The sequence below is a fragment of the Peromyscus leucopus genome, chromosome X (genome assembly GCF_004664715.2).
Source record: "Peromyscus leucopus breed LL Stock chromosome X, UCI_PerLeu_2.1, whole genome shotgun sequence".
Lineage (NCBI taxonomy): Eukaryota > Metazoa > Chordata > Mammalia > Rodentia > Cricetidae > Peromyscus > Peromyscus leucopus.
In genome coordinates this window covers 100,689,085-100,706,993 of record NC_051083.1, presented here as the reverse complement: position 1 = coordinate 100,706,993, position 17,909 = coordinate 100,689,085, and the positions used below count along the sequence as shown (strand labels likewise).

Genomic DNA, 17,909 nt, shown 5'->3' with positions numbered 1-17,909 from the left:
CAGAGCTAAACAGGAAGTGCAGCCTCGGATTTCTTGGGGTAGCCATGTTTGTCAGAGTGATAAAGTGCTTTCTTCCCAGGAGTCAGCTGCTTTGGAGGAGACATGTGGGCAATGTGCTGGCGCTCACTCATTCCCTTCTACCACTGTCACGGAGTGGAGACAGCACACGTTGCTGTGGGGACAGCAGAGACTCTGGCTTCATGACAGTTTTTCTGAACCCACATCTATGCCTACTCCTCATTTCCTGGAATTGATACTGCTTTGGGGATCCCCAGAAATTCCAACAAGATTCTACATATTTAAGCAGTCCATCTTACTTTTCTCATTCCCTCCATCTTCCTCCCTCAATCTGTGCTTCCTTGTAGCACAAATCTTAAAAGGCTTTTCTTATTAATAAAAACAAACCCAGAGCCAGGTATTGGGGTGAGCACTGAATGATCAAAGAAACAGAACAAGTCACAGCTAACCTCACCTCACTAACTTCTCCACTGATCCTGTTTCCATGAATCTTCAGACTGAAAGCTTCTGAGTCCTCACTGGAATTGATCTCAGCTGAACTGCTGGTCAAGAGCCTGAAACCTTTAAAAAGAGAAAAAAGAAAAAAAAAGAAAAACCAAACCAAACCAACCAAAGAAACAAACAAAACCCTCTAATTCCTGGTCCTCATGCCTTGTGTATCTTTCATCTCCCTGCCATCTCTTCCTGGGATTAAAGGCAGGTGTCTTTCCCAAGTAAGACATGAGATCTCAAGTGCTGCGTCACAGCTAACCTCACCTCACCAACTTCTCCGCTGATCCTGTTCCCATGAATCTTCAGAACGAAAAGTCTTCTTCTTTTCTGAGTCCTAAAACTTAAAAAAAAAAAAAAAAAACTCTAGTTCCTGGTCTCATGCCTTGTGTATCTTTTATCTCCCTGCCATCCCTTCCTGGGATTAAAGGCAGGTGTCTTTCCCAAGTAAGACATGAGATCTCTAGTACTGTGATTAAATTCATGTGCTAACACTGCCTGACCTCCTTATTTAATACACTGGCTGTTCTGTTCTCTGACACTCAGACAAATTTATTGGGGTGCACAATACATCAATCATACTTCCTCCTCCCCTCCCTTCTTTCCTATTCTCCTTTTGGCTCCCTCCTTCATTCCATGGTCACAGATCCATTCTGTCCTCTCTACATCATTTTCTGTAATCTGGTATACTTGTATTGTGAAAGACATGTTATGTGGGAGAGAGTTTGTGTGTGTGCATGGGTAGGTGTGTGTGTATTAAAAACCACACCGGCCATCCCTTTAGGTCCCTTTTGAAGACCCCACTGGCCAGGGCACCTGGTGCCCAATGTGAGGCTCAAGCTGGGAAGGGCTTGGCGAATGCTGCACCCAGGCAAGCCGGCTGACATTGGACCACTGTGGCACATTGGTCATGTGTGAAGGTCTGGAGAGGAGATCGCCGTGGGATCACCCACGCCATTAGACAGATCTAGGGAGAGACATTTGGTCTCAACTCAAGGTGAGTGAGTCACCATGGGACAAGCATTTATTAAATAGGACCTGTTTATTTCAGGTTTGAAAGAATCTCTCAAGACACAAGGAACTAGGGTAAAAAAAAAAGGATCTTAAAAAATTTTTGACTATATTGGGGACATTTGTCCTTGGTTTCCTCAAATGGCAACTATAGATGAAAAACGATGGAAATGAATAGGAGATTGTTTAAGGGATTATTATCAAATTTTTGGCTCTGAGAAGGTGCCTGTTCAGACCTTTTCTTATTGGAACTTGATAAATGATATCCTAAAGGTTTATAAAAAAAAAAAAAGCAAGAAAAGTTTTAGGAGACCCCTTAAAGCAACTAACCATATGAAATTGATTTACCATTAGATAAACGGCAGAGATTCTAAACCCTCCCTTTAGGGAGAAACCTGCCGTTACTTCATTCAGGGTCTTACAAGGAGGTAACATAATATTCTCACACTACAAGACCTCCTGAGAGTGTAAACCAGAACTACTGAAGTTCACTATGTTCTCCATAGTAGTAGCAGAATCCTGCTACAGTCTTTTTTGTTAAAACTATTGGAATCTAAGGGCTAACTTGAGCCCTAAACTTGCCCTGTAGCTAACTAGGAGCTCTGCTCCAGCAGCCTTCATTTAAATTAATGCAAGCCTCACAGCCAGAGCCAGTTTAAAAACTAATGGCAACTCCTTGCTCTCCTAAAAAAAAAAAAAAAAAAAAAAAAAAAAAAAAAAGTGTCCATTTCTCTCTCTTTCCTCTTTTTGGGTTGACTTTTAAGTTCTTGGAAATTTACAAAAATCTCGGCCAAGTACAAGAACTTCAGTTATCCCGTTATAAAACAGGTCCTGGTTAGGGGACGCCCTACTACGACCTGTATGGATTCATCAGACCCTGAAGACGTTTGGGGGTTGGAATCCTAAACATCTGCCTTCTTCCCTCTGAACCTAACTATCTGCTATCTGAATCTCAGCTCATTTGGGCCTTTGAGTCGTCTCCACCCTTCTCCTCACCTTGCCGTTCCCGGTGGCTGTCTGGCTTGATACAGACTGGACAAACGGGCTGCAGCTGCTACAAAAAAAAAAAAAAAAAAAATCCTCTTCTGTTTTAGGTTTTTTTTTTTTTTTTTTTTTTTACTGTGCTTATATCATTTCATGGTACACCTTAAAGGATTTATTGATTTGTTATTGTCCTTATATACTATATTTTTGAATAAGAGTTCCTGTTTCTATATTACAATAACTTCCCCACAAACTTAATATTTTTTAGGCTAAACCTGACAGGTATAGAACCTAAGTTCTAAGTTTACAGAGATAACTAACTTATAAATGGTTAAATAAGTTTACTTTAGTTAAAGATAATTTAAAAAATCAAACTTATTGATTGATTGGCCAACGTAAACTGTAAGCTGTTAAGGATAAGTTGTACTTAAGCTATAAGCTATTAGAGATAATTATTGGGATACAAATTTAAGCTTGATCATTTTATGATCAAATTCTCTAATGTATACAAAATCATATTTATATACATGCTAAGTATGCTAAATTTCATATAATCAATCCATTACTTAGCCTCCTACCATTTAAAATGTTTAAGCTTTGGACAAAACTGCCATACCCCTTATTGCCAGGGTTTTGTCCAAACTATGCTTTGAGATAATTTACATTATATCCCCATTTACCAGGCCTAAAAGATAATTACCAGGCCTTGCTATCCAAACTCAAAGAAAAGATAGCTTGCCAAACAGATTTCAAAATAACCTTTGACTGTTCCTTTGTTTAAAGAAATTCACCACATTGGCTGCTCTCAGTAATCAATCACCTATATCTCCTGATAAATTAAATAAAAAATGCTTTTGCATATAATGTTTTTATAGAACATGAAGGATTAGATATAAAAAATGTTTAAGAACGTTAAGAAATAATTTATTACATATGTAATACAAGTCATTGGAATAGAGAAATATGACATATATACATCTAGATATGTTATAAAAGATACATAAATCTCAATAAATAACCTAAAGATATTGAGGATGTATGCCTAAGTTAGATCTATGGATAAAGTTTTTATTGAGGTCTGAGATAGATAGATATATAGGCTTTAAAAATAAACTTATGTATACCTTAATCCAAGAGTCTATGGACCTCCCCAGAAGGGACGCTGGGGCTAATTACAGGCCATAGCTCCTCAGCTGTACGAGGTTGCCAAAGGGATGTGTGATTCTGACTTTACTAGCGAGATTAAGATCATTGTACAATTCAGATTCATACAGGGCAGTGCCTAAGGAAGCTGCTGGTGTGGATTCTAGTGATATAGCCTTCTGGGTTCAGGAAATTAAATATTCCAAACCAACTAAACACTTAAAATATAGGGAAAGACGATAATTGGCTTGCTAGACATAAGCATGGATGTTTCCTATATTTCAGGAAAAGATTGGCCAAGTACTTTAGACCACTATTACACCTTCGTCTCTTACAGGCCTAGGTCAAGCTAATATTGTAGCCAGAAGGTCAGGAAAATCTAATGCTCCTTTCTGGATCAAACAATGGTTTTGAATACTGAGAGAACTGTAATTGTAACCTATCTGGTGGAGGATAAACTTAAAAATAGGGCACATAAAGCCTCCCACCAGCCCTTGAGTCATCCCAATATTTGTTGTTTAAAGAAAATCAGGCTTATAGACTGTTACAAGATCTTAGGAAATTAAATAAAATTTATTAAAGCCAAGGGGAAATCTCACAGCCTGGCTTGCCATCTCCCACGGCCATCCCCAGAAATCCCCCCTCCAAATGGTCATAGATGTACAAGATTGCTTCTTTACCATACCTTCTCAACCTAAAGATTGTCAGCATTTCACTTTTAGTTTGCCTACTCACCCTACCATGATGGAGGCCAAAGCTGACATACAGAGCAGGAAATGCGAGTTCTGTTTATCCAGGACTCATTCATTGAGGAACGTTCCTCACTATATATATATATATAGATAGATTAACTATCAGAACTAACTGTCAATTATAGCTTCCTCACAGTCCCCCAACCTATATGTTTGTATATATGTATATGTATATACATATATCTTACAATACATTTATCGTACAGATGATATTACATTTATATCAAACTATAAAACTTATGAGTCTATAGATTGGCAGATAGCTCTAGAGGATATACTGGCACCTTTTCATATGTCTGTCCAACAATTCTAAACTCTCTCCCTATGGAAGCTCACCACAAGGCTTACATCCTTATGATTTATGGTTATGAAATAAGAAGCTATACACCATTTCTTTCACTGCTTTATATAGAAAACAGCCTTACATATACTTCAAGAGCTCTTAAGAATTGGTGATTAATTTTTCGTATCCCCCACTACAGGTATTCCTCATCACCACCAGGCCAAGCCACAAAGTTGCACCTAAGCCTCTATGATCCCCTCACTGATATTTAAAAAGACCTGATGTTTTCATACTATCAGGAGGAGGACACATGTCTTTCTAGGACATTGACCCGCCTTTATAAATCCTGGATCACCTGGTCACACTATATACTGGGCAGCTGCAGGACAGAGGCGCTCTAAAGCTGTCAGTCTAAATACAGGCTGTTATTTACCTCTAGATTCTTAATATTGAGCTTTGATATATAAATAAATTAATACAATTTCAGATCCTTTTGATGAACTATTCATCAATGATATCAAAACTTATAGAAATATGATTAGAACTAATAATTCTGTCCAAAATGTATTTTATTAATTTTTGTCAAAAGATATATGAGACGAGAGATATATAAATGACACATTTCAGAATTCATTCTCTGGCTATCCTGATGTTTCGTTGAGGCTCCAAGGGTTCATAATTTTCCTCTTATAAAGTTCACCACTGTTATATTGCTAACATGTCTAAGATTTTGTCTATTAAGAAGGTTCTTATAAGCTTCAAGAGATCACGCCAGCAGTGGTGGCGCGAGATCAACATTTGCCAACGCCCACAAGCCAAGAAGGACAGGGAAGAATAAGAATACAACTTGACTAGAGTTTATATCTCCCACTTACAAATTTTCTTTTTTTTTTCTGGGGGTGGGGTCAGACTGCCCACAACTGCATAGTTTATTGGAGGGAGGAAATCGTAGGATGCCCCTATTCTTATTTCAAAATTCATGATGCCATTTCTCCTGCTAAAGGACAGGTAATTGGGAGAGAATGGAAAGGCCCAAGCAACAAAGAGCTGTCTTCTGGCCCCTTGTGGCCGGAATTTCCCTGGCCACCTCTCTAGTCTCTACAGGCCTGGCAGGAGGAGCCCTGGGTCACTCCCTCATAACAGTGGCTCACCTATCCCAACAACTTTAAGTAGCAATTGAGGCTTCTGCAGTATCCTTGTCCTCCCTCCAGAGGCAGTTAACCTCTCTTGCACAGGTTGCCCTACAAAACCGATGGGCCTTGGACCTGTTGACAGCAGAAAAGGGTGGGACATGCCTTTTTTCTGAGGCAAGAATGTTGTTATTATATTAATGAGTCTGGAATGGTAGAAACCCAGATAAATAAGCTACATAAACTTAGCCTAGAGCTACACAAGCACCGATTCTCTGCCACGGCAGACTGGTGGAGATCATCCATGTTCTCCCTTTTGATTCCTCTTATAGGACCACTAGTCAGCATCTTGTTATTTGTAACTTTGGGTCCTTTTGTAATTGGCAGGCTAACCTGATTCATCAAAAAAACAAATAGACTCTCTGTCATCTAAACCTATACAGGTCCATTATCATCAGCTTGATTTTGAAGATCAAGGCCACGCAGAGCCTTTCGGCAATGACTGTCCTTTGGGAACTACATGAAAACCAAGAAACATGCAAGCTTGCCTCACTTGGGAAGAGCTTGTGTACCATGGAAGATGCAAGGCCAAATGGCACTGCAGGGGGACGACCAAGCTTTTTGCCTCTGGGTCCCCGAGGAATATCCCTGATCACATAGGGTTGGTGTCTAAGGATGAAAATACATCCAGGGCCCCTCCTCCAACAAAAGATATGTATAATAAACTGCGAGGATCAGGGCGATGTTTCCCCTCCTTGGTTAACGCCCATTGTGGCAGGCAAATTTGTACCGCCACATTGAACCTACATAAATAATTAAAAGGGAGGAGATGACAGGAGCCATAAGCCTAAGCAACCCTTAACACACATGCTGCCATATTTGGGTTTCTCTCTTCTTTTCTTAGATCTAGGCCTTGCTTAAGTCTCTATAGCACCAGAACCTCTTCTCACAGATACCAGAACCTCTTCTCAGATATCAGGTGAAGAGCTGCAGTTAAACAATTAGGCAGTTAGACAAGGGTAGATAGATAACCTTCAGAGCAACATTTCCTGCCGGCTGAACAGCCCATAATTAAGTCCTTTCTGCTCTCAACCCCCTTTGCCTACCTATATATGACTGGAGAGAAAAATAAAATTTTGGAGCTTGATCAGAGGTCCTGTCTTGCTCTCATTCTTTGTGTCTCTTGTTCCTCTCATTTGCCAACCCTCCCTTTAGGTCGCCATTGAAGACCCCAATGGCCAGGGAATGTGGTAGAGAGAACTACTGTTTACAGACCATGAGATCATAATGATTTCAGGGAACGTCAAAACAGATAGTTTGATGGCCCAGGCCAGGACTAGTTAGGATGGTAGCCACTTGGATGGACTAACAGTTCTTCTTTGATATTTTCTATTCCCCAGAAAGGGTCCCTGGGAACCTAATCATTCATCAGAGGCAGAGGTACCTCAACACAATGGCAAGGTGGCTGACAGAAACACTTGAAAACACAGACAGACTCATGGAATGCACAGTGGTAGAAGACCAAAGGATTTGGATGACACTTGTCCTTTCTATTCTGACTCTTGTCCATGGCCCAGGAACTGGGACACTCAACACGGAAACTGTGTGCTTTCTGTCCTCTGTAGAGCCTGGCATCTACCTCTGCCTGGTATAAATCCATTCCTGGTCCTACAGCCAGTGTGGGTAGGTGTTGTCTCCCCTGTGCCAACAGCCCTCCTTCTTCTCTGTCCTATGCACCTTCCCGGTCATGAACCTGGTGTGTGAGTGTTGGGAGGAGGTATAAGGTAATATAGAACCTGAAGCTTAGTTATGTCATGGTTATCGAGTGTCTGCACAGCCATGGGAAACTTGAATCCATTATGGCTACCCTTGGCACCCAGAATCAAGATGCTAGCTGAGCGTCATGCACATCCCTGCCAGTCAGACTTTCTGCTGGGGTATGAGAGCTTGCTGTGTTCAGCCCTAGTCCCAGTTTATGCCCAAAGTTTCCTTTCAGTGCCTTCTCCTGACTCTTGCTTCTAGTGGTGGGTTTTCCAATTTAGTTTCCCTTATGTTGTCTATGCCTTGAGCATGTGACATGGCCTTTTGATGGAGTATGTCCCTGTAGTGGAATGGTGTGTGTGTGTGTGTGTGTGTGTGTGTGTGTGTGTGTGTGTGTGGGTTTAGGGGGAATTGCCATGCAGGATCAATACAGAAAAGCCTAAAAGGACACAATTGAAATCAGACATCTTATAGCCTATTGGCAAGTTGGTATTTTTTTTTTTTCTCTCAGAGAAGGGCGGAGGGATAGACCCTGGAATATGGGTACCAATGCCTTCTTAGTACAATACTGCCATCAAGCGGATTTGCTTTCCTTCTTTTGTCAACACCTCAATGAGCTGTTTCTCAGCAGGACTGAGGGTAAGGGCATGACTATGCATGCAGACTCTGATCCCAGGACTGAAGTGAAGGTGGCTCCAGGGAGCTGGCCAGTTCTGGGGCAAGCCAGAGTCCATGTGATCTGTGGGGGTGCTCCCTTTCCAGTTCCCAAGGCTCAACACATCCCAGAACACTAACTAGAGCTAAACAGGAAGTGCAGCCTCGGATTTCTTGGGGTAGCCATGTTTGTCAGAGTGATAAAGTGCTTTCTTCCCAGGAGTCAGCTGCTTTGGAGGAGACATGTGGGCAATGTGCTGGTGCTCACTCATTCCCTTCTACCACCGTCATGGAGTGGAGACAGCACACGTTGCTGTGGGGACAGCAGAGGCTCTGGCTTCATGACAGTTTTTCTGAACCCACATCTATGCCTACTCCTCATTTCCTGGAATAGATGCTGCTTTGGGGATTCTGTCCTCTATTAATGGGCTTGAGGATCCCAGAAATTCCAACAAGAGTCTGCATATTTAGCAGTCCATCTTATCTTTCTCATTCCCTTCTGCCTCCCTCAATCTGTGCTTACTTAAGTATGAATTTTAAAAGGTCTTTTAATAAAAACAAACCAAGAGCCAGGTACTGGTATGAATGTTGAAACATCAGCGAAACAGAACAAGCCACAGTAACCTAACCTTGCCAGTTCCTCAGGTGATCTCATTTCCTCAAACTCGAAGCCTTTGTGTCCTCATCTGAATGAATCTCAGCTGAACTGCACTGCTCAAAAGCCTAAAATCTTAACCAGGCTCTAGTTCCTGATCCTCACACCTTATATAACTTTCAGATTTTGGTCGACCCTTCCCGGGATTAAAGACTCTTTGTTACCATGCCTGGCTGTTTCCAGTGTCGCTTTAAACTCAGAGATACGAATAGATCTCTGCCTCTGGAATGCTAGGATTCAAGGTGTGTGTGCCACCAGTATTTGACCTCTATGTCTGTCTAGTAGCTATATTCTGAGCGCAGATAACTTTATTAGGGTGCACAGTATATTGGGGAACACAATATCACCACAGCACTTCCTTGTAGCACAAATCTTAAAAGGTCTTTCTTATTAATAAAAATAAACCCAGAGCCAGGTATTTGGGTGAGCACTGAATGATCAAAGAAACAGAACAATCACAGCTAACCTCACCTCGCAAACTTCTCAGCAGATCTTGTTTCCATGAATCTTCAGACTGAAAGCTTCGGAGTCCTCACCCGAATTGATCTCAGCTGAAATGCTGGTCAAATCCTAAAAGCTTAAAAAAACAAAAGTCTAGATCCTGGTCCTCATGCCTTGTGTACCTTTTAGCTCCCTGCCATCACTTCTTGGCATTAATGGCATGTGTCTTTCACAAGTAAGACATGAGATCTCAAGTGCTGTGATTAAAGGCATGTGCTACCACTGCCTGACCTCTGTGTTTAATACAGTGGCTGTTCTGTTCTCTGACACCCAAGCAAGTTTATTGGGGTGCACCATACATCAACCACACTTCCTCCTTCCCTCCCTTCTTTCCTATTCTCCTTTTGGCTCCCTCCTTCATCCCATGGTCACAGATCCATTCTGTCCTCTCTACATCATTTTCTGTACTTCCAGTATATTTGTAATGTGAAAGACATATGTGGGAGAGAGTTTGTGTGTGTGCATGGGTAGGTGTGTGTGTATTAAAAACTACACTAATTCTCATGATGTCTACACTGACTTTGTCCTTCTCCACGTGTTCATATCCTGAGGAGAAAACTAGATGAAGTTGTGGATTTCTTTTGAGTTTGTCCCAAATGTAACACCAAGGGACTGCCTGAGGAAAGGGTGCAGGTGTGCTGGTGTGCTGGTGTCATCTGGCATCCTGGTCAAGAGCCAAGAAGACTGGGTTCTCTGTTATGTGTGCTGATGCTCTTGGGTCTATGTAAATACCATCAGACAGCTTTCCTTTGTGTGAATGGAGGGTTAGAGACATCTGTACCTGGCTGCATGTGCATGGTAAAGAAAGGTCCATGGACAAGAGAGTCTGTCCTTTGAAGAAAGTAAATAGTAGCATTATCTTGACTGAAGTGGCTTTGTGAGGTAAAGAGAACTACTGTTTAAAGACCATGAGATCATAATGATTTCTAAGAATGGCAGAACAGATATTTTGATGGCCCAGCCCAGGATTTGACAGGTTAGTAGCTTCTTGGATGTGCTAACAGTTCTTCTTTGATGTTTTCTAGTCCCCAGTGAGGATTCTTGGGAACCTAATCATTCATCAGAGGCAGAGGTGCCTCAATACAAAGGCAAGATGGCTGACAGAAACACTTGAATGCACAGACAGACTCATGGAATGCACAATGGTAGAAGACTAAAGAATTTGGATGACACGTGTCCTTTCTATTCTGACTCTTGTCCATGGGCCAGAAACTGGGACACTCAACATGGAAACTATCTGTGTGCTTTCTGTCTTCTGTACAGCCTGGCATCTACCTCTGCCTGGTATAAATCCATTCCTGGTCCTACAGCCAGTGTGGGTAGGTGTTGTCTCCCCTGTGCCAACGGCCCTCCTTCTTCTCTGTCCTATGCACTTTTCCAGTCATGAACCTGGTGTGTGAGTGTTGGGAGGAAGTGTAAGGTAATATAGAACCTGAAGCTTAGTTATTTCATTGTAATCCAGTGTCTGCACAGCCATGGGACACTTGAATCCATATTTGGCTACCCTTGGCACCCAGAATCAAGATGCTAGCTGAGCATCTTGCACATCGGTGCCAGTCAGAGTGTTTCTGCTGAGCTATGAGAGCTTGCTGTGTTCATCCCTAGTCCCAGTTTATGCCCAAAGTTTCCATTCTATACCTTCTCCCGACTCTTGCATCTAGTGGTGTGTTTTCCACTTTAGTTTTCCTTATGTTGTCTATGCCTTGAGCATGTGACAGGCACTTATGATGGAGTGTCTCCCTGTAGTGTAATGGTGTGTGTGTGTTTAGTGGGGAGATTGCCATGCAGGATTAATACAGAAAGGCCTAAAAGGACACATTTGAAACCAGCCATTTTATAATCTACTGGAGAGTTGGCTTTTTTTTTCCCTCAGAGAAGGGCGGAGGGATAGACCCTGGAATATGGGCACCAATGCCTTCTTAGTACAATACTGCCATCAAGCGGATTTGCTTTCCTTCTTTTGTCAACACCTGAGGGTGCTGTTTCTCAGCAGGACTGAGGGTAAGGGCATGACTATGCATGCAGACTCTGATCCCAGGACTGAAGTGAAGGTGGCTCCAGGGAGCTGGCCAGTTCTGGGGCAAGGCAGGGTCCATGTGATCTTCGGGGTTGTTCCCTTGCCAGTTTCCGAGGCTCCCCATGTCCAAGAACACTACCAGAGCTAAACAGGAAGTGCAGCCTCGGATTTCTTGGGGTAGCCATGTTTGTCAGAGTGCTAAAGTGCTTTCTTCCCAGGAGTCAGCTGCTTTGGAGGAGACATGTGGGCAATGTGCTGGCGCTCACTCATTCCCTTCTACCACCGTCACGGAGTGGAGACAGCACACGTTGCTGTGGGGACAGCAGAGGCTCTGGCTTCATGATAGTTTTTCTGAACCCACATCTATGCCTACTCCTCATTTCCTGGAATTGATCCTGCTCTGGGGATCCCCAGAAATTCCAACAATAATCTGCATATTTAGCAGTCCATCTTACTTTTCTCATTCCCTTCTTCCTCCCTCAATCTGTGCTTCTTTGTACCACAAATCTTAAAAGGTCTTTCTTATTAGTAAAGACAAACCCAGAGCCAGGTATTGGGGTAAGCACTGAATGATCAAAGAAACAGAACAATCACAGCTAACCTCACTTCGACAGCTTCTCAGCAGATCTTGTTTCCATGAATCTTCAGACTGTATGCATCTGAGTCCTCATCCAGCTCAACTGCTGGTCAAGATTCTAAAAGCTTAAAAAAGGACAACTTTAGTTTCTGGTCCTCATGCCTTGTGTACCTTTCAGCTCCCTGCCACCCCTTCTTGGGATTAAAGGCATGTGTCTTTCACAAGTAAGACATGAGATCTCAAGTGCTGTGATTAAAGGCATGTGCTACCACTGCCTGACCTCTGTGTTTAATACAGTGGCTGTTCTGTTCTCTGACACCCAAGCAAGTTTATTGGGGTGCACCATACATCAACCACACTTCTTCCTTCCCTCCCTTCTTTCCTATTCTCCTTTTGGCTCCCTCCTTCATCCCATGGTCACAGATCCATTCTGTCCTGTCTACATCATTTTCTGTACTTCCAGTATACTTGTAATGTGAAAGACATGTTATGTGGGAGAGAGTTTGTGTGTGTGCATCGGTAGGTGTGTGTGTATTAAAAACCACACTAATTCTTGTGAAGTCCATACTGACTCTGTCCTTCTCCATATGTTCAGATCCCGAGGAGAAAACAAGATGAAATTGGGGAATTCTTTGAGTTTGTCACAAATGTAACACCAAGGGACTCCCTGAGGAAAGGATGCAGGTGTGCTGTTTTGCTGGTGTGGTACTGGCATCCTGGCAGGAGCCAAGAGCCTGGGTTCTCTGTTATGTGTGCTGATGCTCTTGGGTCTATGTAAATGCCATCAGACAGCTTTCGTTTGCGTGAATGGAGGGTTAGAGACATCTGTACCTGGCTGCATGTGCATGATAAAGAAAGGTCCATGGACAAGCCTTCTTCTGTCCTTTGATGAAAGTAAATAGTTGCAAATATATTTACTGCTGTGGCTGTTTGTGATTGTGGGGAGCCATAAGCCTAAGTGACCTTTGACACACATGCTGCCATATTTGGATTTCTCTCCTCTTTTCTTAGATCTAGGCCTTAGTTTAGTCTCCATAGCACCAGAACCTCTTCTTAGATATCAGGTGAAGAGCTGCAGTTAAGCAATTAGGCATGTAAACAAGGGTAGATAGATAACCTTCAAAGCAACATTTCCTGTTGGCTGAACAGCCCATAATTAAGTCCCTTCCTGCTCTCAACCCCCTTTGCCTACCTATATATGACTGGAGAGAAAAATAAAATTTTGGAGCTTGATCAAATGTCATGTCTTGCTCTCATTCTTTGTGTCTCTTGTTCCTCTCATTTGCCGACCCTCCCTTTAGGTCCCCGTTGAAGACCCCAATGGCCAGGGCATGTGGTAGAGAGAAGTACTGTTTACAGACCATGAGATCATAATGATTTCAGGGAAGGCCACAACAGATGCTTTGATGGCTCAGCCCAGGACTTGAGGATTGTGGCTGCTTGAATGGACTAACAGTTCTTCTTTGATGTTTTCTATTCCCCAGTGAGGGTCCCTGGGAACCTAATCATTCATCAGAGGCAGAGGTGCCTCAACACAATGGCAAGATGGCTGACAGAAACACTTGAATGCACAGACAGACTCATGGAATGCACAGTGGTAGAAGACCAAGGGATTTAGATGCCATTTGTCCTTTCTATTCTGACTCTTGCCATGGCCCAGGAACTGGGACACCCAACATGGAAACTATCTGTGTGCTTTCTGTCTTCTGTACAGCCTGGCATATACCTCTACCTGGTATAAATCCATTCCTGGTCCTACAGCCAGTGTGGGTAGGTGTTGTCTCCCTTGTGCCAATGGCCCTCCTTCTTCTCTGTGCTATGCACCTTCCCGGTCATGAACCTGGTGTGTGGGTGTTGAGAGGAGGTGTAAGGTAATATAGAACCTGAAGCTTAGTTATGTCATGGTTATCCAGTGCCTGCACAGCCATGGGTCACTGAATCCATATTGGCTACTCTTGGTACCCAGAATCAAGATGCTAGCTGAGCATCTTGCACATCGGTGCCAGTCAGAGTGTTTCTGCTGAGCTATGAGAGCTTGCTGTGTTCAGGCCTAGTCCCAGTTTATGCCCAAAGTTTCCTTTCTGTACCTTCTCCTGACTCTTCCATTTAGTGGTGTGTTTTCCAATTTAGTTTTCTTTATGTTGTCTATACCTTGAGCATGTGACATGGCCTTTTGATGGAGTGTCTCTCTGTAGTGGAATGGTGTGTGTGTGTGTGTGTGTGTGTGTGTGTGTGTGTGTGTGTGTGTTTAGGTGGGCGATTGCTATGCAGGATCAATACAGAAAGGCCTAAAAGGACACAATTGAAATCAGTCATCTTATAGTCCATTGGCAAGTTGGCTCTTTTTTTCCCTCAGAGAAGGGCAGAGGGATAGACCCTAGAATATGGGTACCAATGTCTTCTTAGTACAATACTGCCATCAAGCGGATTTGCTTTCCTTCTTTTGTCAGCACCTCAGTGTGCTGTTTCTCAGCAGGACTGAGGGTAAGGGCATGACTATGCATGGAGACTCTTGTCCCAGGACTGAAGTGAAGGTGGCTCCAGGGAGCTGGCCAGTTCTGGGGCAAGCCAGAGTCCATGTGATCTGTGGGGGTGCTCCCTTTCCAGTTCCCAAGGCTCAACATGTACCAGAACACTACCAGAGCTAAACAGGAAGTGCAGCCTCGGATTTCTTGGGGTAGCCATGTTTGTCAGAGTGATAAAGTGCTTTCTTCCCAGGAGTCAGCTGCTTTGGAGGAGACATGTGGGCAATGTGCTGGTGCTCACTCATTCCCTTCTACCACCGTCAAGGAGTGGAGACAGCACACGTTGCTGTGGGGACAGCAGAGGCTCTGGCTTCATTATAGTTTTTCTGAACGCCCATCTATGCCTACACCTCATTTCCTGGAATAGATGCTGCTTTGGGGATTCTGTCCTCTATTAATGGGCTTGAGGATCCCAGAAATTCCAACAAGATTCTGCATATTTAGCAGTCCATCTTACCTTTCTCATTCCCTCCTTCTTCCTCCCTCAATCTGTGCTTCCTTGTAGCACAAATCTTAAAAGGTCTTTTTTTTTTTTTTTTTTTTTTTTGGTGTTTTTCAAGACAGGGTTTCTCTTGTGTAGCTTTGCGCCTTTCCTGGAACTCACTTGTTAGCCCAGGCTGGCCTCGAACTCACAGAGATCCGCCTGCCTCTGCCTCCCAAGTGCTGGGATTAAAGGCGTGCGCCACGACCGCCTGGCGAAAAGGTCTTTCTTATTAATAAAAACAAAACCGTAGCCAGGTATTGGGGTGATTGCTGAATGATCAGAGAAACAGAACAAGTCACAGCTACCCTCTCCTTGCCAACTTCTCAGCCAATTCTGTTTCCATGAATCTTCACACTGAAACCTTCTGAGTCCTCACCCGTATTGATCTCAGCTGAACTGCTGCTCAAATGCTTAAAAAAATACTGTAGTTTCTGGTCCTCATGCCCTATATAACTTTCAGCTCCGTGCCATCCCTTCATGGGATTAAGGAAGGTGTCTTTTCCAGATAAAACATGAGATCTCAAGTGCTGTGATTAAAGGCATGTGCCACCACTGCCTGACCTTCATGTTTAATAGATTGGATGTTTTCTTTTCTAACTTCCAGATAAGTTCATTGGGGTGCACAATACATCAACCACACTTCCTCATTCCCTCCCTTCTTTCCTATTCTCTTTTTTGGCTCTCTCCTATGATCACAAATCCATTCTGTCCTCTCTACATCATTTTCTGTACTTCTAGTATACTTGTAATGTGAAAGACATGTTACGTGGGAGAGTGTTTGTGTGTGTGCATGGGTAGGCATGTGTTTATTAAAAACCACACTAATTCTCATGATGTCTACACTGACTTTGTCCTTCTCCATATGTTCCAATCCTGAGGAGAAAACTAGATCAAGTTGTGGATTTCTTTTGAGTTTGTCCTAAATGTAACACCAAGGGACTGTCTGAGGAAAGGGTGCTGGTATGCTGGTGTGCTGGTGTGGTTCTGGCATCCTGGCAGGAGCCAAGAGGACTGGGTTCTCTGTTATGTGTCCTGGTGCTCTTGAGTTTATGTAAATATCATCCGACAGCTTTCCTTTGTGTGAATGGAGAGTTATAAACATCTGTACCTGGTTGTATGCACATGGTAATAAAGGTTCATGTGCAAGAGGGACTCTGTCCTTTGAAGAAAGTAAATAGTTGTAAATATCTTGACTGGCAGGGGCAATGTTGGGTAGAGGGATCTACTGATTACTGACCATGAGATCATAAAGTTCTTGGGAAGGCCACAGTAGATGGTTTGGAAGCACAGCCGAGGTCCTGACAGGCTGGTAGAAGCTGGATAGGCTAACAGTTCTTTAATATTTTCCAGTCCCCACTGAGGGTCTCTGGAATCCTAATCTTTCAGCAGAGGCTGAGATGCTTCAATACAAAAACCCATGTGAGCTCTGGAAGATGGCCAACAGATATACTTGAATGCCTCTACAAGGTCCTTGAATGCACACATTGGGTCTCTGGACAAGAAGACTAAAGGGTTCTGTTGTCAGATTTACTTTGTATCCTGACTCCTGTCTGTGGCTGAGGAAGTGGTGCTCTCAAAATGGAAGCTGTGTACTTTTTGCCCTTTGTACAAGTTGAATTCCCCTTCTACTAGGTACAAATCCATTGCTGATCCTTGACCCTGTGTGGGTAGGTGGTTGACTCCCTGTGCCAACTGTCCATCTTCTTCTATGTCTTATATGGGGTCAGGCAGCCTTAAACTTTAAGCTTTATTGTGGCATGGATATGCAATGCCGGCACACCCATAGGAGACCTAGACACTATATGGGTTACCCTTAAACCTCAGCATCACTGGGCATGCCTTTAATCCCAGCACTCAAGAGGCAGAGCCATGTGGATGTCTGTGAGTTCAAGGCCAGCCTGGTCTACAGAACGAGATCCAGAGCAGGCACCAAAACTACACAGAGAAACCCTGTCTCGAAAAGCAAAACAAAAGCAAACAAACAAACAAAAACCTCACCATCAATATACCATCGGAGGGTCCTGTACACATTTGCCATTTATAGTGTTCTGGCAGGCTATGGCAGGAACTGTACTCATCCCTGGATCCAGTTTCAGGCCAAGGTTTGAGTCTGTGGCTTCTCCTGACACTTGCTTCTAGTTGTGGAATTCCCAGTGTAGTTTTCCTGTATGGTCCTTAGGCCTTGAGGGCAGACCATGCCCCTTGTAGTTAATCATCTCCATACAATGGGGTTGAGAACTCTGTGAGTTCTGTGACACCCCCACTCCATGTCAGGATCCATACTGTAGGGCTCCAAGACCCATCTCTGAGCAGAAGAGGTCAAGATTGAACTCAACCATTTTGGAGTATAATGACATGTTGTTGGCCTTTTTTCCTTCAGGGAAGGGCGGAGGGAGAGCCACTGGAAGACAGGTCCCTTGGCATTCTTGGTGCAACACTGCCATCAAGCGGAATTGATTTCTTGTTTCTTCCAACACCTCAGTGTGCTGTTTCTCAGCGGGTCTGGTCTAGGAGTGAAGGAGTGAGGAATAATAAATGGGGACCATCGAAAGGGGGCTCCAGTTAGCCCAGTTCAGGTAATGGGTAGGGCCTCACCATTGCCAGACCCGTAGGCTCACTGTACCCCAGAGCATTCACCATAGAGACATAGGAAGTGCGGGCTTGGATAGCCTGTGGCAGCCATGTCTGTCATGGTGGAGAGGCATTCTCTACCCTGGAGTCAGCAGCCTTGGAGCAGATATGTGAGCATGCTGCTTGTGACTCCTTCATATCCTCCTACCACTATCAAGAGCAGCGTCTACTCATGAACATACAAATACACACATACCATCTCACTCTCAAGTCAAGCAGAACTTACATGTAGTTACAACAGTGTCTCTGCTTCATGGTTTTTTTTGTTTGTTTTTTAACTCTCAACTAACTGTA

At 43.4% G+C, this 17,909-nt stretch overlaps 1 long non-coding RNA gene across 2 annotated transcripts; it reads right to left on the bottom strand.

Annotated features, from left to right (window-relative positions):
• Nucleotides 1-541: 541 nt before the first annotated feature.
• Nucleotides 542-17,627, bottom strand: LOC114682181. Of its 2 annotated transcripts, XR_003733003.2 has the most exons (6): nucleotides 16,983-17,627; nucleotides 12,000-12,100; nucleotides 9,352-9,457; nucleotides 2,515-2,572; nucleotides 775-850; nucleotides 542-579 (listed from the first exon to the last, which is right to left on the bottom strand). It is a non-coding gene; the product is annotated as an uncharacterized LOC114682181 (long non-coding RNA). The 2 variants fall into 2 exon arrangements; XR_003733001.2 differs by lacking the exon at nucleotides 542-579 and having other exon boundaries at nucleotides 720-850.
• Between the last annotated feature and the right edge of the window lie 282 nt (nucleotides 17,628-17,909).